Source organism: Chenopodium album, chromosome 27 (assembly GCF_948465745.1).
Source record: "Chenopodium album chromosome 27, dcCheAlbu1.1, whole genome shotgun sequence".
NCBI lineage: Eukaryota > Viridiplantae > Streptophyta > Magnoliopsida > Caryophyllales > Amaranthaceae > Chenopodium > Chenopodium album.
This window is the reverse complement of record NC_137860.1, coordinates 19983879-20010595: the sequence shown is the minus strand read 5'-3', so window position 1 is coordinate 20010595 and position 26717 is coordinate 19983879.

Genomic DNA, 26717 nt, shown 5'->3' with positions numbered 1-26717 from the left:
AAAACCGGGTTTAAATTGACACAATAAGTGGTCAAATAAACCACTTATCAAATCCCCCCAAGCTAGCCAAATGCTTGTCCTCAAGCAATTCACATAGCCCAAAAACAAACCCAAAGATCAATTTGCTCAAAGAAAAGCACATGCATAGATACAAGAATCCTTAAGCAATAAAACTCGAGCATGAGGTATATGCCTAAGATCAACCACGGTCATGACTAGCCAAGGCCTAGCTAACCTTTTCGAAAATACTCAACTCAAGCCTATTCAACACATCTTACCGCGTCCCAATCAAAAAGTTTAAATCCCCCCTAATGGTAGTGTCTCGTGACTCCTCGAAGGAGCCGGAAAAACATAGATGAAGCGGGTTTCAAAACACTCGACATCTCAATGAACAAGTACCCTCTCCATATGCTTGTGAATCAACTCCCTCCACCGACAAAGGCTTCCACTACTCTCCTAATCATTATAAAACTCAAGGACTACGACACAAAGTTAAGGCATAAATAGAACTAGAAGTGTTTTGCAATTTGAGACAAACTAAGATGTATATCATTAAGAGCAAACCTTAAGAGGTTTCTAACCTTGACCCAAGTTACAACCATGAATGATTTTTTAAAGATACACCCCCAAGCTCGTTTAGTTGCTAGGGTGGTGACATTACATCATTTCTTTTCTTTCTCCTTTTTTTTCTTTTTTTTTTCTTTTTTTCCTTAGAAGAGTAGAATACAAACTTGGGTATTTACATCACTAACTACTAAATACAATGAACTAAAAATTGAACTATGGAAATAGTAATAATTAAAATAAGGAAAAATAATATGCCTTACCCTTTTGTGAATAAACAATTCATGACACCCTTCATCAATACTAGGAGTAGTTTAGGCCACGGTCTTGGGAGTTGAGACTCAAGTTCTCGATCTAGGTACTAAATCAAAGAGGATCCTTGCCACTCATGCAAAATGTAGTGGGCTTGAAAAATATTAGAACCTCGCTTTTTAGAACAATATGGGATCAAATACTACCTTTCGGGGATCAAATTCCTTTGAGATAGGAGACACCATCTTACCACAAACCTAGACTTTAAGTCTCGTACATTTGGGAAAGTTATTCTCACACTAGCCTAAACTAGCCAATTCTATGTTCAACTAAGGGCATCTAAACCATGCTCGAAATTTTATTACAAAAAGAAAACAAGCATCCACCACATACAATCCAATATCATCATTGCAAACCGATCAAAGGCAAACAAACTCATTTTTTTGTTTTTCAAAGCTCATTTTTCCATTTTTTTTTGAAAGCTGAAAAAGGGGGAAAGGAGAACTAATTAACGAATTTGGATATTAGGGTTTTGGATATTAGGGAATTTGGATGTTAGAGGGGTTAGAGGATAAGAAAAAGAAATTTGGATATTAGGGAAAACCATCATCATTAATCCACACTAATCATCATCAATAATCATCATCAAGAGAGAGACCAAGAGCAATACCAACCATACCATGATACCAACCATCATACAAACCAACCAAAAACATGAACATATCAAAGCTATACATAAGGATAAGATGCTCCAAAGCACACATATAAGGAGTGTAATACCCCTCATGATTGCTTTAAAAGAGTTTGATATACTACTCATATCAACAAGATGCATCTTCCTTTTAGGGAGCCCATATGCTAAGAATACTCCATAGTTAAGCGTGCTTGGCTGGGAGTAGTCTTGGGATGGGTGACCTCCTGGGAAGTTTTCCCGGGGTGCGCATGAGTGAGGACAAAATGCGCCGGAAGGACTCGAGTGAGGACAAAATGCGCCGGAAGGACTCGTGTTGGTCTGTGGGGACAGTTGTTGGCCCTCGATGCGCATTTCGTGACAATAGGCCCCTCCCTAATCTGTTTGGCGTCGGGGTGTTACAAATGGTATCAGAGCAACCTTGCGACCGCGTGCTGACCGTGGATAATTGATCCTATGTCAGTCGCCTAGCGGGGGAGAATTCTGGGGCCATATGGCCATAGCCAGACTGGATGTAACACTTTGGCTACCCAGTTGCTGTTAGGCGTAATACTGGAGTCCTCAGGCTTCCAGGCGCAACGGGGGCGTTGCCGTTCTCAAGTGGGGGTGTATGTAATACCCCTCATGATTGCTTTAAAAGAGTTTGATATACTACTCATATCAACAAGATGCATCTTCCTTTTAGGGAGCCCATATGCTAAGAATACTCCATAGTTAAGCGTGCTTGGCTGGGAGTAGTCTTGGGATGGGTGACCTCCTGGAAATTTTCCCGGGGTGCGCATGAGTGAGGACAAAATGCGCCGGAAGGACTCGTGTTGGTCTGTGGGGACAGTTGTTGGCCCTCGATGCGCATTTCGTGACAATAGGCCCCTCCCTAATCTGTTTGGGGTCGGGGTGTTACAAGGAGAAGTGAGACAAAAACATCAATATGCAATTGTTCTAGCCTAGGCATGCCATATAATCGTGAAAAGAGCAACAACCAACCTAAAATAGACATGAAAACTAGAACATAATACCATATGAATCCTATCACAAGTCCCAAAGGCTAAACTAAGCCTTTCATGCCAAACATTCCGCATACAAACTCAAACTTCTCCATACATAGCACGTAAGCATCACAAGAAAGCTCATATCCTATCAAAACCAAAACCTACTCTAGACACAAAGACCCCCTAGACCTCCCCCAAGCTAGACATTTGAATACCGTTCCCACGAAAGATAGACACAAAGAGGACAACTCTCCCCCCAAGCTAGAATTCGATACCGCCCTCGGTGTTACACATGACGGGAAAGAAGAGAAGGGAACGGTAAAAACCAATGTCTAAGGCTACTCCCGATCATCCTCCCTACTCGGCGATAGCAATAAATTGTAGTTAGGATCTACATCGCCGTAGTAGGAAGGTTGATCCATGTATGGAGGAAGATCATAGTTGGGGCTACTACGATAATGGCTGTAATCCGGCGCATTACTAGTACTCCAACCACCATCATATCCGGGTAGAAATCCGAAGTATCCCCTTTGGATGAGGTTATCGATGTCATCGGGAGTCAATCTACCACATGTCTCGGGAACGTGGTAGTAAGAGGGGTCCCCCCTAAAATCACAACCCCCGGGTTATGTAATCGTAGGGAGGGAAGGAACGTAGCTCCGAAGTGGAGCTACGGGGTCCTTGCCAATAGGGGTAGGTGGGTTGGTTGTTGTTCCAACCCGCAACCGGCCCTTCTTAAACGGGCCGGTTAGGATAGTTGACATAGGGGAGAAAGTCTCCCCTTTCAACTTGGTTTTGGTAGGACATTTGGGAGACATAGCTTTGATATTCATTTTCTTGTAAAATTCTTTGGTTAGTTAGGTTGAGGTGGTGAAAAGCCGATTCTAGGTTGAAGGAGGAAGAAGAGGAGGAGGAAGGACCGCTCATATAGCCTGGAATGGTGGATATGCTATGGCAGCGGGGTTGAGATGATTGCTCAGGGTCGGGAACATTCCAGGGGAGTCTTTAACTTGGCACTTGCCAAGTGGTTCCCACAGTGTTCATCACCGCCGCATTAGGGAGAATGCAACGGTGTTTCCCCATGACCAACCAAGAGTAGGTGGTCACATTTCCCCGGATCTCCACAATCATATTCATTGTGGCCAAACCGGCAAGGTCAAGAGCATTTTAGCCTTCCATCGGGGTTAATTTCTCAACCCAACGGGTGAAACCCAATGCCTTGGCGATGATAGTGATCATCCCACCACACTTAATCTCATATATGAAAATTTGTGTTGGCCCAACGGAAAATTTTACGAAAAGGTAATCGGTGGAAGATTGGTAATGGTCCCGACATTTATTTTTGGATAGACAAATTGGGCGACCAATAAAAGCCTACTAAAAACTCTCAAATTACAAGGACACCAAGTGGATATTGACCTAAAATTTGCAGAATTCATTTTGCCAAACAATCAGTGGGACAAAACTAAACTCACTTCCCTATTGCCAAAGCATATTGTAGCACGCATCATGGGCATTCTTCTACCCACTTCAAAAATGACGGATACGCCAGTATGGGGCCCTACCCCCTTTGGCAACTTCTCAGTGAAGTCAGCCACTTGGGTAGCACACAATCTCGAACTCGACATGCCTAAATGGCCCCATCGTTGGATTTGGAAGCTCGATATCCCCCCAACACTCTAAATCTTCCTATGGCAATTGATGCATGGTAGCATTGGAGTTAGAGATGTCCTTCACAAAAGAAAAATTATTCCCTTTAGCAACTGCAGCCTTTGTACTTTAAATTTAGAGATTTCAATTCCTAGGATGGAAGAAGATTTGAAGATTCAAGAAGACGAAGCCTTCAACAGGGGGCTTTAAGATTAAAGAGAGTCTATTGCTTGGATTTGAGAAGGACGATTTGAGATGAAGCGGCCTTCAATAGCTTTCACTATGATTGGGGAGGTTATTATTGAGAAGAACGATTCAAGATGAAGCGATCTTTGATAGCTTTCACTAAGATTGTGAAGGTTATCACTTGATTTGAGAAGATAGCACGAGATGAGCAATCTTCGACAACGCCCGCTAAGATTGTGGAAGTTGTCACCAAGATTTGAGAAGATAGCGCGAGATGAGCAATCTTCGACAACGCCCGCTAAGATTGTGGAAGTTGTCACCAAGATTTGGGAAGATAGCACGAGATGAGCGATCTTCGACGACCTTCGCTAAGATTGTGGAACTTGTCATCAAGATTTGAGAAGATAGCACGAGATGGGCGATCTTCGACGACATTCACTAAGATTGTGGAAGTTGTCACCTAGATTTGAGAAGAGCGGTTCGTGATGAGGCGGTCTTCGACGACATTCGCTAAGATTGTGAAAGTTGTCACCATGATTCAAGGAAAAGCTCGAGATGTAGCAGCAATAATAGACAGCGTTCCCTAGGATGTGGAGAGTTGTCAAAAATCTTGGAGATGGCGAAGTAAGGTCACCTTCGGCGGTCCCTCAAGGTAAAGAAGAGATTGTCTATAGCGGCGACATACTGTTGTGGCAAAGTATGGCCACACCCAGGAGATGACGACATACAGTTATTTTCGATGATGTTCCCGAAATACTGTGGAGGATTATCACCAAGAATATTGAAGGCGACGACATATGGTTATCTTCAAAGATGGCGTTCACGAGGCACAGTGGAGGTTGTCACAAACAACATATGAAGCAACAACAAAACGGTTACTTTCAGAGACATGTGCTGGACGGTGCAAGATACGCGTTTCTTAACTCTTTTATCTGTTTTAGCTAATGATTAGTTTGCATGTATCGGCGTTATAAGAATGATTTGGAATTGCAGAACATTTTGAATCATTCTCCGTCCCTATCGATACTTTGACTCTCGTTTTTCGAAACATAAGTTTCTTCAAACTCAGTCAAAGTGGGGGCTTCTGTAGACACCCATTTGTGTCTCCCCAAAACCAAACCCAGTGATGAATACCTGTCACGTCAAAACATAATCGAATGAGGTAAAAGTGTTAAAAGTCAAGTGTTGCGGTTAGTTTTTATTAAAATCCTTCTTTCTGTTTTCGAAAACCATTTCTATTTTATGAAAACGTCCAATATAGTTTATTTTGATCCATGATAAGGGTCCAATAATGGTGTAGTTGGATTGGGCTTGAAAAGACCTTTCCAACGATATATTATAAGCCCAATTCCGATGAATAATGAGGAAGTTATGGCTAAAATACTAAACTGGGCCCAAACCGGATTTTACCTACGACCCAATGATCATGAGGAGGGTCCAAAGGTTTAATCCTATTCCTAAACTAATTAGGATTGATTAGAATCTTTTATAAGATTCTAAAATATCTTAATTATCCTTTTTTGAAAAGATAAGATCATAGAATTTGATTTGAATATAAACTTTCCTTTTTTAAAACTTTCCTAATTCTATTCGGATTTAAACTTGTTCAAAGATAGTCAGATATTATTTTCGTGCCTTATAATTTTTATCCAAATTTTATATGGTTGGATAGATCTTGAAATTATCTTTCCAATGATATATTATAATAATAAATCCGAGCTATAACGAAAAAGATATTAAAGATATACGAAACTCTATCCAAAACTGACAACGTCCTACTATTTCGTCCATATCTTTTTATCTACAAAAGATTTTAATTTGATTCTAATTGCATTAGAAAGTAGACTTCAAGAGCTTTCCAACGACATATTATATGACTTATTTGGACTTCTAGATCAAAAGATATGATTAAAACAAAATCCGCAAAAAACTGTCTTGTCGCGAAACGACAGTTTTGTCGCCTCGCGAAAGACTCTGTCGCCTGGCGACAAGATAAATCTTTGGCGACAAGGTCGGTTTGATTAGCGACAGAGTGGAGTTTTATTCCTTATCAAATTCTATGATTTTCCGGACTGTTTTCTTATAAATAGGGTCCGAACCTCTGTTTTTATTCATCAACAATCAATCATCAACCTTCATGATCTCTCATCAATTCTTACTCAATTCTCTCTATCAACTCTCATCAAGAATTACTTAATTCTTATTCTCTCTCCCTCTTTTTCTAAACTACCTTTTTTACAAATACAATATTCCGCATTCACAAGATCTTGAATCTCTTAACCAAGTTCGAAGTTGCCTTCGCCCTAGACGTGAAAGGTTGATAATTTCTGAGGGTTTGGTCCAAAACTAGTCAAAACTTTATTTAATTTGATTTTAATTTGATTATTTGATTGTTCTTTATTTATTTTCATTGAAGTTTACTAACTTGTGTATTTTGTTATTAGAAAGAGGTACGAGGCTTCAAAGTAAGTAGATTAGCTTACTTCCTATTTCTTTCACAATGTAGATTGCATGCTTATTATTGTTTAATTCCTAGTATCATGTTAGGATGTTATTTTATGCTTTCTAGTGTCATGTTTAGGGTGCCTTTACTCTTTCTAATATCATGTTAGTACCATGTTAGGTTTAAAGCTTTGATTTTTATTGCTTAGTGACATGCTAGGATTCGTTATTAATCTTGTTAGTATCATGCCTAGGATCTTGCTATTATTATTAAGCTTTATTATGCCTTATCATGCTATTATCGTTATTTAATATTCTTTATTATTGTTGCTTGATTATATTTTGTTATTGCTTGATCACACCTTTTATGCATGCTTAAAGGGAATTTGTACTTGAAATCACGCTTAATAAGATAATTATTAATTTGGTTTAGGCTAATGTGATTTTAATACAAGTGATCGCCAATAATAGTATTATTTGTGCATTAATATTCAACCAACATAGATAAACAGGGTAGGTTTAATATAATGTTTGTATGTTATTCGAAAAGCGCACATGAATACGAGCAGAACAAAGTAGAGGCCTATTTTATAGGGCGGGTCCTTTCTTTTGTAGATTGGATTCGTACCCTCATCCCCGGACCCTTTTTGGTTCAAGACCTTATGGAGTATTTGACGGTCCTTTGGATTGTCTTTTGGGTACAAGTTCCTTAAAACTTATTGGCGACTCTTTTTGCTCTTTGTCTTTCCCTTTGGAACGCCACCGTACTTTAGTGTATGATCACAGTGGGGTTCAAGTTTGGGGTTATCATAATGCTTGAAATATTCCCTACAGTTTTTGGCGACTCCACTGGGGAGGATTTCTATTTATATTCCTGAAATTTATTTAATTTTGGCAATTATTTAGAATGAGCGGATGAGACTCGAAAAATTCTAAGTATTTCATGTGCGTGATTTGATTAACATTATTGTCATATGCATTAAAAGGTCCTCATGGGAGTACCCCATGAGTCAATCCATAGGAATTTTACACGTAGGAAATTTGGGAAATATCTTTCATGACTAGAATCGAAAAGATAATACGAAATCTGGAAAATTCGAAGAACACAGAAACTTGCCAAGGCATGTAGGAACTAGCGTCTAGAAAACAGGGCTTGTCGCCCGTAAAAAGTTTATGTCGCCTGGCGACAGTTCTGTCGCTTGGCGACAGGAGCTTTTTTGCGGTGACAGTCCCTGTAGTCTGGCGCCAAGTTCTTCCAATACCGAGCCAGGGGTCTGTCTTCTTGCTTTGACCATTTCTAGTGTTGTTGGCTTGATTTTGCTTATTGATTGAGTCATTTTCTCACTTTTCTGAACCCATATGTGTTCTACATATGGATATAACCCTCTGGGGGTTCCTGCTTCGCCTGCCCAATGGAATATTCCACTATCTTGTGCAAAGTTCAGATTTGGGTACGTGTAAGTTTTGTGAATCCACCAAACCATGGCGTCGAGTCCGATTTCATCTCGCACTCGCGGAATCTTGTCCATTCGCTCCAACCCTCCCGGTAGGCTTGTGTGCAATGCATGTGGATTCTTAACCATGGACCTTTTTGACTTAACCCATATCCTCGAACTTTAGAGAACTAGAGCCATGGTTAGGTTGCAAACTCATCATGTTGTGACTATGTGAACTACTTGTACCTTTTGCTTGTATATATTATATGTGTGTTAACCGTTTGTTTGACTTGTGTTAAAGACTAATAAATTGGCTAATGACTAAAAGGACTTTGTCTAATTAATTAATTAATTAATCTTGAATTAATTAAAGGCTAATAATTTAATCAATTCGACTTAGTACGGCTTTAGGCATGTCCATTTAGAGTAAAATTACTGGAAACAGTCCAGATTAATGTTCCAGCAATGGCACAGGAATTTGGACTGTGGCGCTGCAATTTAGTGTCTGTCGCCTGGCGACAATTTTGTCGTCTGGCGACAGGCTTTAAACGGTGGCGACAGTCCTGTTGTTTTAGCGACAGTCCAGTTTTCTTGCTTGAGTCACCACGACGAGTCTAATTAACAGTCTACTAATCGAATTAATCAGTTCATTGATATTTCAAACCATGTTTAAGTCTTATATTGACTTTAGGCACTTAAAGTCCAATGGTCATACACTAAGAGTCAAAGACTTTGTTTAATTAATTAATTAATTAATTTGAACTAATGAATAAGCCTAAAATCAAGTCATAGTTCCTTTAAGTCAACCCGGATTTTTATTCCCGTATACTGCACATGCGTCAACTTGTTTTGGTCATAGCCGGAGTTCTAGGAAGAACCACGAGTCGTACAACCTAAGGATCTGTAGCCCCGAGTTTTATCTTTAATTTGGCGTTGGTTTCGTCCCAATCGGAGTCACAGATTAAAAGTTATGACTAAAATACCACAGCCTGTCCAGTTTAATGCACATACGTGAAGTCTTAACTTAGTCTTTACTAGTGTCTAGTCACATAGTCTAGCCACATGGTCATGACACAGTCTTAACGTGTCACCTAAACTCACTAGCACACACTTTGCACATGTCACCATGACCATGTCTTAGGTTCATGCATGAGTCGTTTTCCGCCATTTGAGTTGGGGGTCCATTCTATTCCTATTTCTTCAATAATTCTTCCATCTACATCTTCTTCCCATTCTCCACATAATTTCTTCCATATTTCTTCATCTACATCATCTTCTCACTCTCCACATACTTTCTCCACACATATCATTCCCTTCATTCTTTCATGATCTCTTCCCATCTATGCATGTTGAATCAAGTTTGAGTCGTGTGATTGACAATAATAATAATAAAAAAAAAAAGAGTAATGATGAGACAAAATACAAGGCAAGCTTCTCACCAAGATTTCATGCTTTCTTCTTCTTTTTTTTAGACCTTTCCCCCATAAGTCTAGCATAGGCACCTTTTGTCTTCCTTAGATTTATTACATAGGTTTTATTTTTATTTATTTATTTTTTTTCCCCCTTAATAAAATGAGCGTTTCATTCCTTGCATATGATCATTGCATTGCATAATTCAAAAAAAAAAAAATCGTCGAATTAAGCACAAGGTATACCAATGATTTGAGGCACCCCTTGTAGCCATGTCATATCATCTTCACCCTTTAAATATATAATCCTTTTCTTGATAAACCACTTTGAGCCTCGTCTAACGATAGACCTTTCATTTTTCAACCCATATTTACCTAACCTTGGGATGGGATGGTGTGTAACTTATGCAAGTTTCAAATATGAAAAGCTTGAGTGATCTCAAAATAAAAAAATGATACAAAAAAAATAAATAAAAGTGTACAAAAGGGCAAGTGTTCCAATGTCTTTGATATAAAAATATCTTTGATAAGAACATGTCTCAGATTGCGTTTCTTATCGAGTGCTCGGTATCGTGCCTGAGAAACATGAATGCCAAGTGAGTGATAGACCGCATGATCGAGATTGCCCACACTTATAAAAATAAAAAAATGCAAAAGCAAAAAAAGAAAAGAGCAAAAAATAAAAAATAAAAAAAATAAAAAAAGAATGAAAGCTCAAAAGTGAGAAAAAACCTCAAGCATAAAAATACAAAGATTTAAAAGCAAGGTTGCACACCTTGGGGGCTTATCTAGGGTCTTGAGCCTTTATCCCCTTCTTCTCTAACCTTTAGCCTGACCACGTTATAACTCTTAAAAGACCTTTTTGAGGTATACATACACTTGTGCGAGGTTCGGCTAGAGCTACGTTTGGCCTGATTCCTAACGGATACGTAGGCAATCTCACATTGAGGTGCGGCCATAATAAAATTGCATTCATTTTCACATTCACACACTTACACCATGATCATATCAAGGGATCTCCTATGCTCATCCCTATTTACTTAGAGCTAGACTTGGGGGCTTGATCCTTACATCATTAGCCTACCTAGCCTAAGAGTCATCATTATTTGACTCTTATCAAATAATACTTTTCGATACACTTAGCCTTTGCAGCTTAACTTTAGTGTCACTTTCACACACATCACAGATACATGACCAAATAGACTTCCAATTAGGAACCTTTTGTCATGAAATCTTAACATAACGTTGAAGAATGCTTTGTCATATCAACATCACTCATCACTTATAATCATCATTGTATCAAAGTATGAAGTACTTAGCCTCCGCACCTAAGTTACCTAAATACTTTCATAATTGAGTCAACTAAGATAGTTTAGGATGAATTAATCCTTATACCTTGAGGGATAGTATCAAATGCATATACTTGATTAAGCTCATTCAACATGCACCATTAAACACTTCAATTCTTTTTCGCGTCTTTCTTTTTCGGGAGAAATTCGGTACCCTCTACAAAAATGACGAAAAATTTTCGTTTTTGAGTCATGTACACATCGAGTCAAGTTCACACACGAGTCATGTACATTGAGTCATGTCGTGTCATATCACATTGAGTGGAGTCTAACACATGTGTCAAACGATTTGAGTCGAGTCATGTCAAGTCAATGAGTCAAGCAACACTAAGCCTTAGGTCAACCCTAAGATAACAAACAAATACTAATAATAAAGGATTAGCAAAGTCCTATAGTCTGAAATATAAATGCAGGTACATTCCAGCGAGCAAGAATATTCCCGGATTTTTTCGAAAAAAACGCGAATATAGATGTATGAAACTTTTCCAAGATGAGAGAAGTTTGAGCAAAATTATATGAATTATGAAGAGCCTTAATTTGCAAAAGATTTGAGCAGATTTGGTTGTAAGGAAACGACCAAATAGAAAGTTCGGAGCAATATCGCGGCGACAGGCACTTTTGGCTTGCGTTGGTGCGGCGACAGGTCACGTGGCTTCATGATGTGGTCATATGGACCTAGTGCAGAAGTTCGGGTTCCTTGGTATGCCAGTTAGCCCCTCTAAGCAATTTGACATGATTTAGTAGTCGGCTTGATTACAATCACAATGAGTGATCGACCTGACAAAAGATCGTCTCACTTAACTTAAAGCGCCTAAGTATTGGCTCATCGCAAACACCAAAATAACGGTTCACAAAGATTTCAATTCCTAGGATGGAAGAAGATTTGAAGATTCAAGAAGACGAAGCCTTCAACAGGGGGCTTTAAGATTAAAGAGAGTCTATTGCTTGGATTTGAGAAGGACGATTTGAGATGAAGCGGCCTTCAATAGCTTTCACTATGATTGGGGAGGTTATTATTGAGAAGAACGATTCAAGATGAAGCGATCTTTGATAGCTTTCACTAAGATTGTGAAGGTTATCACTTGATTTGAGAAGATAGCACGAGATGAGCAATCTTCGACAACGCCCGCTAAGATTGTGGAAGTTGTCACCAAGATTTGAGAAGATAGCGCGAGATGAGCAATCTTCGACAACGCCCGCTAAGATTGTGGAAGTTGTCACCAAGATTTGGGAAGATAGCACGAGATGAGCGATCTTCGACGACCTTCGCTAAGATTGTGGAACTTGTCATCAAGATTTGAGAAGATAGCACGAGATGGGCGATCTTCGACGACATTCACTAAGATTGTGGAAGTTGTCACCTAGATTTGAGAAGAGCGGTTCGTGATGAGGCGGTCTTCGACGACATTCGCTAAGATTGTGAAAGTTGTCACCATGATTCAAGGAAAAGCTCGAGATGTAGCAGCAATAATAGACAGCGTTCCCTAGGATGTGGAGAGTTGTCAAAAATCTTGGAGATGGCGAAGTAAGGTCACCTTCGGCGGTCCCTCAAGGTAAAGAAGAGATTGTCTATAGCGGCGACATACTGTTGTGGCAAAGTATGGCCACACCCAGGAGATGACGACATACAGTTATTTTCGATGATGTTCCCGAAATACTGTGGAGGATTATCACCAAGAATATTGAAGGCGACGACATATGGTTATCTTCAAAGATGGCGTTCACGAGGCACAGTGGAGGTTGTCACAAACAACATATGAAGCAACAACAAAACGGTTACTTTCAGAGACATGTGCTGGACGGTGCAAGATACGCGTTTCTTAACTCTTTTATCTGTTTTAGCTAATGATTAGTTTGCATGTATCGGCGTTATAAGAATGATTTGGAATTGCAGAACATTTTGAATCATTCTCCGTCCCTATCGATACTTTGACTCTCGTTTTTCGAAACATAAGTTTCTTCAAACTCAGTCAAAGTGGGGGCTTCTGTAGACACCCATTTGTGTCTCCCCAAAACCAAACCCAGTGATGAATACCTGTCACGTCAAAACATAATCGAATGAGGTAAAAGTGTTAAAAGTCAAGTGTTGCGGTTAGTTTTTATTAAAATCCTTCTTTCTGTTTTCGAAAACCATTTCTATTTTATGAAAACGTCCAATATAGTTTATTTTGATCCATGATAAGGGTCCAATAATGGTGTAGTTGGATTGGGCTTGAAAAGACCTTTCCAACGATATATTATAAGCCCAATTCCGATGAATAATGAGGAAGTTATGGCTAAAATACTAAACTGGGCCCAAACCGGATTTTACCTACGACCCAATGATCATGAGGAGGGTCCAAAGGTTTAATCCTATTCCTAAACTAATTAGGATTGATTAGAATCTTTTATAAGATTCTAAAATATCTTAATTATCCTTTTTTGAAAAGATAAGATCATAGAATTTGATTTGAATATAAACTTTCCTTTTTTAAAACTTTCCTAATTCTATTCGGATTTAAACTTGTTCAAAGATAGTCAGATATTATTTTCGTGCCTTATAATTTTTATCCAAATTTTATATGGTTGGATAGATCTTGAAATTATCTTTCCAATGATATATTATAATAATAAATCCGAGCTATAACGAAAAAGATATTAAAGATATACGAAACTCTATCCAAAACTGACAACGTCCTACTATTTCGTCCATATCTTTTTATCTACAAAAGATTTTAATTTGATTCTAATTGCATTAGAAAGTAGACTTCAAGAGCTTTCCAACGACATATTATATGACTTATTTGGACTTCTAGATCAAAAGATATGATTAAAACAAAATCCGCAAAAAACTGTCTTGTCGCGAAACGACAGTTTTGTCGCCTCGCGAAAGACTCTGTCGCCTGGCGACAAGATAAATCTTTGGCGACAAGGTCGGTTTGATTAGCGACAGAGTGGAGTTTTATTCCTTATCAAATTCTATGATTTTCCGGACTGTTTTCTTATAAATAGGGTCCGAACCTCTGTTTTTATTCATCAACAATCAATCATCAACCTTCATGATCTCTCATCAATTCTTTCTCAATTCTCTCTATCAACTCTCATCAAGAATTACTTAATTCTTATTCTCTCTCCCTCTTTTTCTAAACTACCTTTTTTACAAATACAATATTCCGCATTCACAAGATCTTGAATCTCTTAACCAAGTTCGAAGTTGCCTTCGCCCTAGACGTGAAAGGTTGATAATTTCTGAGGGTTTGGTCCAAAACTAGTCAAAACTTTATTTAATTTGATTTTAATTTGATTATTTGATTGTTCTTTATTTATTTTCATTGAAGTTTACTAACTTGTGTATTTTGTTATTAGAAAGAGGTACGAGGCTTCAAAGTAAGTAGATTAGCTTACTTCCTATTTCTTTCACAATGTAGATTGCATGCTTATTATTGTTTAATTCCTAGTATCATGTTAGGATGTTATTTTATGCTTTCTAGTGTCATGTTTAGGGTGCCTTTACTCTTTCTAATATCATGTTAGTACCATGTTAGGTTTAAAGCTTTGATCTTTATTGCTTAGTGACATGCTAGGATTCGTTATTAATCTTGTTAGTATCATGCCTAGGATCTTGCTATTATTATTAAGCTTTATTATGCCTTATCATGCTATTATCGTTATTTAATATTCTTTATTATTGTTGCTTGATTATATTTTGTTATTGCTTGATCACACCTTTTATGCATGCTTAAAGGGAATTTGTACTTGAAATCACGCTTAATAAGATAATTATTAATTTGGTTTAGGCTAATGTGATTTTAATACAAGTGATCGCCAATAATAGTATTATTTGTGCATTAATATTCAACCAACATAGATAAACAGGGTAGGTTTAATATAATGTTTGTATGTTATTCGAAAAGCGCACATGAATACGAGCAGAACAAAGTAGAGGCCTATTTTATAGGGCGGGTCCTTTCTTTTGTAGATTGGATTCGTACCCTCATCCCCGGACCCTATTTGGTTCAAGACCTTATGGAGTATTTGACGGTCCTTTGGATTGTCTTTTGGGTACAAGTTCCTTAAAACTTGTTGGCGACTCTTTTTGCTCTTTGTCTTTCCCTTTGGAACGCCACCGTACTTTAGTGTATAATCACAGTGGGGTTCAAGTTTGGGGTTATCATAATGCTTGAAATATTCCCTACACCCCCCTTAAACTCTTTCAAACTCAACTTCGACGGTTCACTCAAAAACAACTCAGCATCAGCAGGTGTCATCATTAGAGACTATACTGGTTCCCTTGTCGCAGCTTGCACCATCAACCTTGGAAACACCACTGTTTTTGTCATAGAAGCTACAGCTCTCCAAAAAGGCATTCTTCTCGCTCTTCAATACGGGATTCAACATTTAGTCATCGAAGGGGATAATCTCCTAGTAATCAACGCAATCAAAGGAGTTTGGTCTGTTCCATGGCAGATCGATCACATCATCGCCGACATCCTCAATCTCCTTTAAAGGTTTCAGCAATGGGATATTAACCATGTTTACAGAGAAGCAAACAGAACAGCAGATTGGATCGCGAATGTAGGCCATCTTGTTAGTGATAACATGAAAATTACTCTTTGTACTTCCTCATATATCTTTGTACCCCTATTATTTCATATGATGCATTAGGAATTCCCCTCGTGATTAATGTTTTCTTTTTTTTACCCTTAAAAAAAATAGTCTAAGTATATAGTAATCTAAGTTGTTCACTTGCTGCTTTCAATAGCAAGTGAGCTTAGTTTTGTAGATAATTTACTCTGTAAATAATTTTTATCTGACATTAAGGAGGTTTTAATTAAAAAAGTTGTGTGCAACTGATGCGCAGTAAATTTAATGTTCGCAGTACATCTTATTGTACATATAAATGAATTGCCTTTAAAAATGTTCATCTCTAAACTTTGCCCGTAAAAATCTAGTTATAATAGAATAAGAATTATAAAGAATAATTTTAAACCCGGGTGATGCACGGATTGTTTTGAAGTTTTAACTTTTTCATCAAGGGAAACCTTTTAAATTCATAAGAGAAACATTTATCACACAAAATTCTATTTTCCTAAGAATTCATTAAACATTTATTACCAATCTATGATCCTTCATACAACTCTTTTTTTTTTTCTTTTTTGTGCAATTCATATTCTTGAATTTAGTTAAAAAAATGGCTGACATTTTTTTAAAAGATGCTCTGTAACTGTCTAATTGAGTATGCATAGAAATTTTTTTTTATCAAAAATTACCTAGAAAAGTGTATCCAATCGCTTAAATCCTAATTTTTTTATGAGAAAATTGGTTCTTATGATATATGAGATGCTCTCTAGTCTCTACCAACTAGTAGTGTTTACCTTTATATATATATATATATATATATATATTTATATATATATATATATATATATATATATATATATATATATATATATATATATATATATATATATATATATATATATATATATATATATATGTATGTATACACATATATATATATATATATGTATATATATATACATATGTATATATATATATATAGTGTATGCTAGGGTAGTTGGTTTGAACTAGGAGGATCATGAAGCCGGATTCTACTTGTTTGTGGTATGTTGGTAGTTGCTTCCTATAGTTGATTTGACACCATTGGTGAGTTTTTGCCACAACCTTGTGAGGTTACTTGTTTTTCTAGCCTTCAACATTCCTTGTATGAGCGGCGTGGATCCTTGACTATGCAAACCTAATCTAATAAAGCTTGATGTATGATTCTCAAACACGAGACCGAACTATCTAGGAAGGACAAAGGCACATTTTTCGGGGTGGTATTTTCATTTTTACTTTGTTTTGCTATTTTCTTTTATTTTTGGGTTTACATTTGCCTTCTTGCAACCATTTGAGCCTAATCCCTTCTTTTCAAGCCACATCTTTAGTTATTTGACCTTTTGTTTCATTTTCTACTTTTCTTGATTTTTGTGAAGCATTATGATCATTTGAGATGAAGTTTGTGGTGGTTAAGTTGGAAGTTTTGGTTTTTATGAAAGCGAGATTGTGTTTTGATTTCTTTGTGAATAATGGCATTTGAGTTTGAGTAAAAGTCGTCCTACATTATAAAAGGCATGGACAAATAAGTGCAAAAGTTGTAAAAGCCGTCCGAAGTTAAAAAAAGGCAAGGACTTTGCAATTACTTTACAAAAAAAAAACAAAAAAGTGTGAAAAATGAAAAATTCAAAATTATTTTGATGTATTCTTTTCTCCTACTAAGCATTGAGGACAATGCTCCATTTTAGCTTGGGGGAGAAGCGTGTACGCTTTTTGTATATATTTTTGTGAGTATAGCTTCAAGTAAGCTTGGGGGTGTTGTTTTTGTTTGGTAATTTCTTGATTGTGGTGTTAAGGATTGATCACCCTTTTGCTTCACTTTTTAGGAATATCACCAAATTTTTAAATTTTTAGCCTACCTTCACCCTTTATGCCTTACGTTACAACCTTGGGGAAAGACCTTTCGACCTAGATAGTTGAGTCACTATTCGGGGGAGGGCATCATGGGTCATTGCCTAAGGAAAGGGGATGCATAGTCAAGATGTCGAGTACCCTAATAATATTTCTTTTTCCGGTTCCTTCGAGGAATCATTGGGACACTCACTAAAGGGAGATTTGAGACTAGTGGGAAGAACGCGGTAAGATTGTTTGGGATGAAAGTGAATTGTGATAACTAGTTCCTATGCCTAGCATACCCTATGTTTCAATCAACCTTGGATATCTTGAAACGTGCATACCTTAACTACTTGAGAAAGATTGTCATTCATTTGCTTTATAGTCTTTATGTTGATTCATTTCGTAAAAGTTTGTTTTTCTTTCATTTTTCTTTCTTTTAATTCTTTGGTTTGCCTCATTGATGTTTGGTTGAGAGTTATGGGTCAAACTCTTAGGATACCCTTACGAGACCTCACTCGTCCTCATAGGCGACTTTGGGGTTTAAAGGGCTTGTTGTAGCTAAAAACAACCGTGATTCCTACGACAATGAGTATTAGTGTATATTCTTATCTTGAGTCTTTCTTTTTCGTTTTTAATAAAATTTTCATCCTCTCTTTTCCTTGCTTGGTTTTGCTCGAGGACGAGCAAAAGTTTAGCTTGGGGGAATTTGATGAGTGACATTTTTGGCACTCATTTGGTTTCTTTTTGGATGATTTTTATTTCATTTTATTTCTCTTTTCTTTAGTTTTCCTTGGTTTTATTCTTGTTTTCCTCATTTTATGCTTTTTGTAGTTTATTTCTCTTTTTCATGTCTTTTTCTAGTTTATTTGTTATTTTTCTCTTTTACTTGCTTTTTATCTTTTGCTTGTAGGTGGTAATCGATTGTCCAAGAATTCCCGAGCCTCCTCTCTACGATTTTTCATTGCTTTTATGCCTAGAGAAGGTGCAAGAAGTTTCAAGTCAAAGGTGGATCCAAGGGGCAAGCTTCAAGGCTTTGTTTATGCCTTATTCATGGCTTTCATTCTTCAAGAAGTTCAAGAAAGTTTCTGCCCACCTTGTCCTCCATCATCATCATCCTAGGTGCGTGCATCACTTGAACTAGGACGAAGAGAAGAAGGGGAGGAAACCCAGGTATGTGCGGGCGCACATAGGGAGTGTGCGGCCGCACATTGGTCGTGTGCGGCCGCACACCAGGCACTTGCGGGCGCACATGCCTGGGTGTGTCCCGTGCGCGCCTTTCTCCCTCCTCCGAGCGCCCGCACTAACGAGGGTCTATTTTTGGGCGTCATTACAGACCTCTTCCTTGTATATATAGTTATTTCTACCTATTTTTAGAAAGGAAGTTTTAGATTGAATTAGATAGTTAGTTTTTGGAGAATTTTTAGAGAGAGAAACTCAAGAACTAGAGAGAGAAACTCATGATCTTTGGTGTTTGTTCAAGAATTCATCATTGTATTTGATCTTTTGATCAAAGTTTTGTAAGGATCTTCTTCTTAATCTCAATTCAAGTTTGATTTTAGTTGATTTCATTAGTTTTTCATGTTGTTGATGATTGATTTGGTTATTGATTGAATTTTGATTGATTTTGATTGATTGTTGGTTTAATCTTTGAATTCAAGCATGTTGATGATGAATTTGATGAATGTTGTAGTTTTGATCTCCATTTCTATGGCTAGTGAGTAGTTCCCTGGCTAGGGAGATGGTGAAGCATGCATGAATGATGGAATAGTGTAATTTGGGGATAATTGATGGAGTTGATGATATGATTAAATTGGTTGATTTTTCATGTGCATGTGTGTGATTAATTGAGGTTTAGCCATCTTTGATTAATACACTAGATTGCATTGTAAGTTTGCTATGACACGGACCATTGATTAGTTGACTTGCAATTTCACGATTGAGGTGCTTTGTTATGTTCCCTAGTTAGTGTTTAGCGTAGTTGACGCTAGTTAGACCTCTAGGTGAACCGCCTTAGCATGCTCTTTTGGATACATGATAATTTTCCCTCATATCGATTGACTTAGTCGGTTTGACCTCCTAAATTACCAATTCCATTGTGAATGTATGTGGATCCATTGCCCTAGTGTTTTAGATCGATTAAATACAAGTTTGCATACCTAGTTTAGACCTAGTCCTACTTCAAACCCCTTTTGTTTCCGAAATAGCTTAATCTAGACTTCGTGCACTTAACATCATTCCCTTGGGATTCGACCTTGACTTGCCGCTACACTATTAGGGGTTGGTTAAGCTATAAATATTGTTTGATAGGGCGAGGTGGTAGCCCAACGACCTACCATTCTCCGCCACATCACTTTTAACACCTTAGAGTGTTTGGGGTCATTGACGATGTTTGTCGAATGACCACTTGTATGACGATTGAGACTTAATTGATATGCATGCATCCTTGTATTTTCTTTTCTCTTTTCCTTTTTTTTTTCCCTTCTCTTCTCTTTTCTTTTCTTATATTTCTAAAAAAACTAAAATTTGAGGCTTTGTTTTGTTATTTTACTTATGAATTGGACATAATACCAACCGACTTTTGCTTTTGAATATACGACTTCCTATGTGGTAATGGTGTTTACGGTTTGAGAGTATGCTTGGTTGACTCTAGGATGGCGTATGCTAAGGTAGTGTGTCTAGACCTAGTGGGACAATGAAGCCCGATTCTACTTGTTTGTGGCATGTTCGTAGTTGCTTCCTATAGTCGATTTGACACCAATGGTGAGTTTTTGCTACATCCATGTGAGGTTTAACTTTTTCTAGCCTTCAACATATATTTGCATGAGCGGCATGTATCCTTGACTATTGCATACCTTATCTAGAATCTTGACTTATAGCTCCCAAGACCGAGACCGAACCATTTTAGGGTTTACATTTTCCTACTTGCTAACCATTTGAGCCATATCCCTTCTTTTCAAGCCACCATCTTTAGAATTTTGAGCCTTTTGTTTCATTTTTGTTTCCATCCTTTAGCGAACGCACGAAGCATCGAGAAAACCGAAGAAACCCAGAAGAGCGCAGGCGCGCAACCCACGGGAGCAGGCACGCATCCCTCTGTGCGGGCGCGCGTCCCTGCTGTGCGGGCGCTCCTCTTTAGGTTTTCGGCTTCCCACGTCTTCATTTCGCGCCTCTTATAAATACCATTTTAGAACCCGATTTTTGTAAGCAAGTTTAGACATAATTTTCATCCTATTCTTAGCTTAGTTGAGAGTTTCTCTCTCTAGTTTTAGGGTTAGTTTAGGAGTAGATTTAGAGAGAGAAAGTGAGGAATTTCAATGGTGCTTAAGAGATTTATGGTGCAAGGGTGACAATTGTGTTGAAGATCCTCTCTATTATCAATGAGCATTTCTAACTCTATCTCATTTTATTACTTTGTTTAATATTCATGTTTATTTGGTTTGATTTTGATGTTTGATTCATGATTAGTGTAGTTGTTCTAGATATATTGTTGATTCTTGATTTCCTTAGTTGTTTGTTGATTAGATGATGATGTTAGAGTAGTTGTTTTGCTAGGGATAAGGTGAAACTTGTATGATGGATTGATTGTGCTTAATTTGGGGATTGTGTTGATTAATTGTTGAGATTAAAGTGATTAATGGAAATTGTGCATGTGTGTAATTTGATTAGGCGTTGAGAATTATGATAGATTGCATTGTAGTTTCTAATGATACGAACCATTGATTTAGGAATTGTAATTATCGATTGGCCTGGTTTGGATTGTGTTTCTTCTAGTTTGTTATCCGTAGAGACCACTAGTCTAACGATTAGGAGATAGCTCTTTGATTCCAATTTATTGCTCTTATCATTAGTCTTCGCAACCATTGATTTTCATGTTGTTCCCGAGTTGTTGCAATTGTCATGATTACTTGTTGATCCCCATTCCCTAGTACTTTATTTGTTTGTTTCTTTGCTTTAGTAGTTGTTAGTGTTACCTCTTTACTCTTGGCTTTGACCTAGCTTAGGCGCATAATTGAGAGCACTTGAACATAACCGTTCCTAGTGGTGTGACCCTTGACTTACCTCTATACTTGTATTTAGGCTTGTTGAGTGATTATAAATTTTGTTTGGCTTAAAGAAATTTCCTCACTTAAGGGTGGTTTTATCTTCAAAAAAAGGGTGGTTTTTATCTCTTTTTTTTTAATTTTAATTTTTATATTTCTCATTTGGATTTTGGAGTTGTATTTTCTAAAATTAAAATGGTCCACTCAAATTTGGTTTTCTGTTATTAGTCCTTGCCTTTGGGACAATGATTCAGGTTTGATGGTCTGCTGTATAAGTAGTCATTGGGTTGGGTATTAATATTTACTTAATAAAAAATTATAAGATTAGTTTGACAACATTTCTTTGTGAATTTAGACATTAAGGTGGGTATCTGACAAATTATATCTAGTAGTCATTTCTAGGGGTGATATCAAGCTGAGTATACCTTGAGCTTTGACTGGCATGGTTTAATTCCCAACAATTCAGACTTTTTCTTGAGCTTGAGGATTTGGGCCTTAGTTTCAAGTCTTGCAACTTGACTTTGCTTTTAATTTGGGGTCTGTGTGTGTATGGTCAACTTTTTACAAACTAAAGGCAAAAGATTGTAAAATGATATTTAAAAATATGTCTTGTTCACAAAATCTCAAGCTTTTCGAGTCCAGCCTATATCTCTTCAGCTTATCTTGGCAAGGTCATGAGCCAAACTTGGGTTCAAGTTAGATCTCAGTCTTCTCACTCTACCAAAGCTTTGACCTTGCCATGAAGATCATGGGCAAGGGGGGTTTATAATCACCTTGTGTCATTACTTTCTGGTTCTTTCTTTCCAAAACAAGTATCTTCTAACATTAATATTATGCATAGATGTTAGTTATTGCACCGTGTGAACGGACATATTGAACTGGAATAGTGAGGTTGATTTAATGCAAAAGGATGGTGATTATGATTGATAAACAGGAAGTTTTAGCAAGTAACAAATATTTAGGAGCATTTAAGAGGCTTGGTCTCTCCCAGAATACAAATTTAAAACTAAGTGAGAACTCTCATTGACATTTAATATAATAATCTCTCCCTCATCCCCTCTTATATTGCAAATTAATTGCCTGCTTTCTCTCCAAGCTGTTCTTGACAAATTTACTATGCAGTTATGCACTACCTATACCGTGCCTCCCCTTAGGTCGGTTCATTAGACATTGATATATAAAAGGGACATCCAATATTGCAGCGGTATATTAGATGCACATGAAGTAGAGCTTGATCACTTTTAAGTGATTATGGAATAAGAAAAGTCAAGTGGAAGCTTTTTTTGCGAAGGAAATGTTACTTTTGTGGGTACTTCGCAGATTTTCTTAGGTTTAAATGAATTATGTTGCTTGTCTTGTCCTTTGTTCTTCAGATTTTTTCTAAAAATCAAATTTTTGTAGACAATGTCACTATTGAAGTATGCATATGTTGTTTTATCAGGTAGAATCAAGATCTCCTGCTTCAGATGCCGGGATTTCCCCTGATAATATCGTAATTCAGATTGATGGAATACATGTTGAAAGTTCCCTGAAGGTATCTCTTTTAGTGTTTTGGTATTAGGATTTAAGATACTGTTGCTGCTACTGCAAATTATTCTTTTCCGTATACACTTCTAGTTAATGGTGAGAGTAGGAGATCACAAATCAGGGGAGGGAGAAAGAGATGAATAAAAGGAAAAGAGCAACTGAAGGAAAAAACGAGGGGAAAGGGTAGGAAATGGGTTCATTTAATGTCATTTGACATGCCCATGGGGTGGTCAATTCCAGACTTTCGTTTCAACAATAATCTGGCCAAAGGTAGTATCTTACAAGTTACAACATAAAGTGTTTAAAAGGTACAGTAGTTAATTACAACATGTTTTAAAGTTCCTCCGTTTGGTTCTATTTGCAACGTTTAGAAAATTGCACTATTCAAATTTTTATATTTTGTTACCTATCTTTAATTAGAGATATCAAGAGTTGAAATTATGCATTGACAAGCTTAAAAGTCAAAATGTTGCAACTAAAAGAGAACGGGGGAGTATAAAATATATTCTCACAAAATCTCAATTTTATAAGGTGGTTTTGACTAAATTTCTTTAATATCAAGTATGAAATGACTTTATCTCCTTGAATGCTATATTTTAACTTATATGTATTTTTTTACTTGCTAAAATTTGCATGACAAAAACAAGCCATATACTCGTATGTGTCTATGCAATACTGCAATCAGTAGTGCAAGACGTATTACTATCAAGGGAAATTGAGGAAAACTAAAAAAGAAAATAAAAAAATAAAAAATTGAATAAGGTAAAGGAAATATGCAAGCAATAATTTGAAAAAAAAAATCCCGTGGGCTCAATCCTTGAATAACTAATATGATGCAATATTAACTCATACCTAGTTGATGTAGTGCTTTAATATAGTTAAGGACATTGCTCATTTCATTGTGTATTTTCAATTTTTTTTTGTTGCACAGTTTACTAGTGTACTATTGGACAAGGCTAAGGAGCCCTTCGAATTGGTTGTTAAGAGAGTCGGTAGCAGTACACCTTTGACACTGCCTGTACTTCCTTTGAATTTCAGAAAATTGAATCGGTAATCGTTTTCAGATTTATGTGGTCTGCTTACAATGTGAAAAGAAATATTGTTTAGCACTTCCATGATTGTATTTTACAAATGTATTTAATAGTTGATTATTGGAAAGTATATTTCCATGTAAGAGTGTTGAAAATAATCATGGGAGTGCTCAATCATATCCTCAAAGATAGGTGACCTTTAGTAAGTTTGTTCTTTGCTTCATGCTTGAGATCGATGCTTCTGCTATAATTATGTTATGACCTTTTGCGTGCCTGTCATGCTACATTTGATCATAGCAAACCTACTAATATGTGTACCGTTGTTTTCTGTTTAGATGGCCATTACCAGAGGAATTTAATTTATGAAAGCCTTGCTTATCGATGAGAAGTGTGCCTTAATGAGCTTCTTGACAGGCTGCAGATTTTCTCATTGGCCTGTGTACTTTAAAGTACCTCCTATTACTTCCTCGGTGCACTTATTGTTCTCCATTGCTGTACTTTAAAGTTTGATGTAAATATCTCTAATTATACATTGTTAAAAAATATAGGGAATTTCTACATGGTGGCCTCCAGGATTCAGTTTTTCTACGTGGAAGACAAACGTTTTTCCAACTCTCTTAAGTGGCACCCAAGTTTTGAAAAATTATCCATAGTGCCCTTTTTTTGGTTTCATGGCTAACTTTTTAAGTTTTTGGTTAACCATAATTAATTACAAAATATATATATTAAAAAAAAATAGAAAACCACCAGCAGCCAGCCAGCCACCCACGACTGCCCCTGGCACCGGCGCGACCAGACTCCCCTCCCCGGCGCCGGCGCGACCAGACTCTCCTCTCCGGCGCCGGCGCTACCCCTCCCTCCCTCCATTCATCTTCCCTAACCACACAATCGATACCTTTCCCCCAATTCGAGCCCCTCCCCTAATTCAAGCCCCTCCCCCAATTCGACCTTCCCTTCCTCCACCGTGAGCCGGCGACCCCAGAACTAAAAGCCCTAACCCAAACCCGAAACCCCATAACCCAAACCACCCCCAATTCGTAAGGGTTTGGCTTTTAAGTTTAGGTTGGGGGTTTTGGGAGTTCAAATCGTTTTGGTAAGAGAGGAGGGGCTTGCGGTTGTGTAGTCGCCGGGGAAGGGAAAGAGAGTGGTTGGGGTACGGTTGGGCTGGTCAGCCAGCCGGCGCGAGGTAGAGGGAGAGGTTTGGGGCGATGGCTGGGTTGTGGCCTTTGGGGTTAGGGTTCCGGCGAAGTGGTGGTGGGCGGGTTTGTGATTGTTTTTTAATTTTTTTAATTTATTGTTTATAAAATAATTTTTTTAAATAAAAAAAACAATGGTTAACCATTTTAATTCTAAAGGTTAGCCATGAAACAAAAAAAAGGGCACTATGAATAATTTTTCAAAACTTGGGTGCCACTTAAGAGAGTTGGAAAAACGTTTGTCTTCCACGTAGAAAAACTGAATCCTGGAGGCCACCATGTAGAATTTCCCAAAAATATATATGAAGTTAATATTTTGAAATTACACATTGAAATGAGGCTAACAAGATAATCATGATTATTTTTTCTTATATGTTAATGAGATTTTATGGTAAAAATTGAAGTTTGGCTTTTGAAAGTGAAATGGTGAAACTATTAGTAAACAGAGGAAGGTAGGATTATTAAATGTCAATTAGTATTTGTCACTTGTTCTTGATGTGTATTTAAAAAGCCTTTTATGGGAGGTTAGGTAGTAGTTTTGCGTAAATTTTCCTTTTTATTTTGGAATACTAGATGAAAGCCCGTGCAATCGCACGGTATTTTCATCTAAGTTTTTAAATATTTGATTTATATTATTTAATAATTTCAGACAAAATTACAAAAGTTTAATTTTAATTTTTTTTACTGTAATTCATAATAAACTTATCAAATATAAATAAATTGTAAATATATAGTTTATCCGTTATATAACATCTTAAATGTGAAAAGATACATTTTTAATATTTTTAATAATTTAAATCTTAAATCATTATTCATTGTTTTAGGATATCTTTTATTTCGATATAATCACTAACTTCGTTTACAATCAACCTACTCCATCTATGGAAAAATTGAACCATGACATGTTAGCAAAACTGAGTTGATATAAAATTATCTTTACATATATATATAATAAATCAATATATTTACCTAGTATGAAATTGATTCAAATTTTAATTTAATTATAATTAACGAATAATTTTTATTTCTTATCATAAATACTATGATAAATTTATCTTATAATGTCGAACTTTATTATAAAGGGGGTAAATTTGATTTCTTAATAACAAGGGTAAGAACGTAATTTAGATTATTAATGCGGTCGTTAGTTGGAGATTCGAGTGCGACGATTAGCGTTAATTTAAAATCTTTTCCTACATTTTTTAGCGTTGATTTAATTGGAGATTTTTCTTTTCCTATATTTTTTTGGATTTGTTATTCTTGTAGTATTGATTAAATAAATTTATCTTTTTCTATAATTTTACTTTCTTTTTTTCATTAAAATAATTTAATTCGTGGATTATAATCTACGTGACATTAAAATTTTAAATGTATCAAATCTAATTCGTTGCTTTTATCTAGATGTCGATATAAATTTTTAATTCAAAATTAAAATACAGATTTTTTTTTCTTATTGGTTGAAATAAGTATATTTCTTACGTGGCGCTCCGAATGCTCTCCAAATCTACGTGGCATTAAAATTT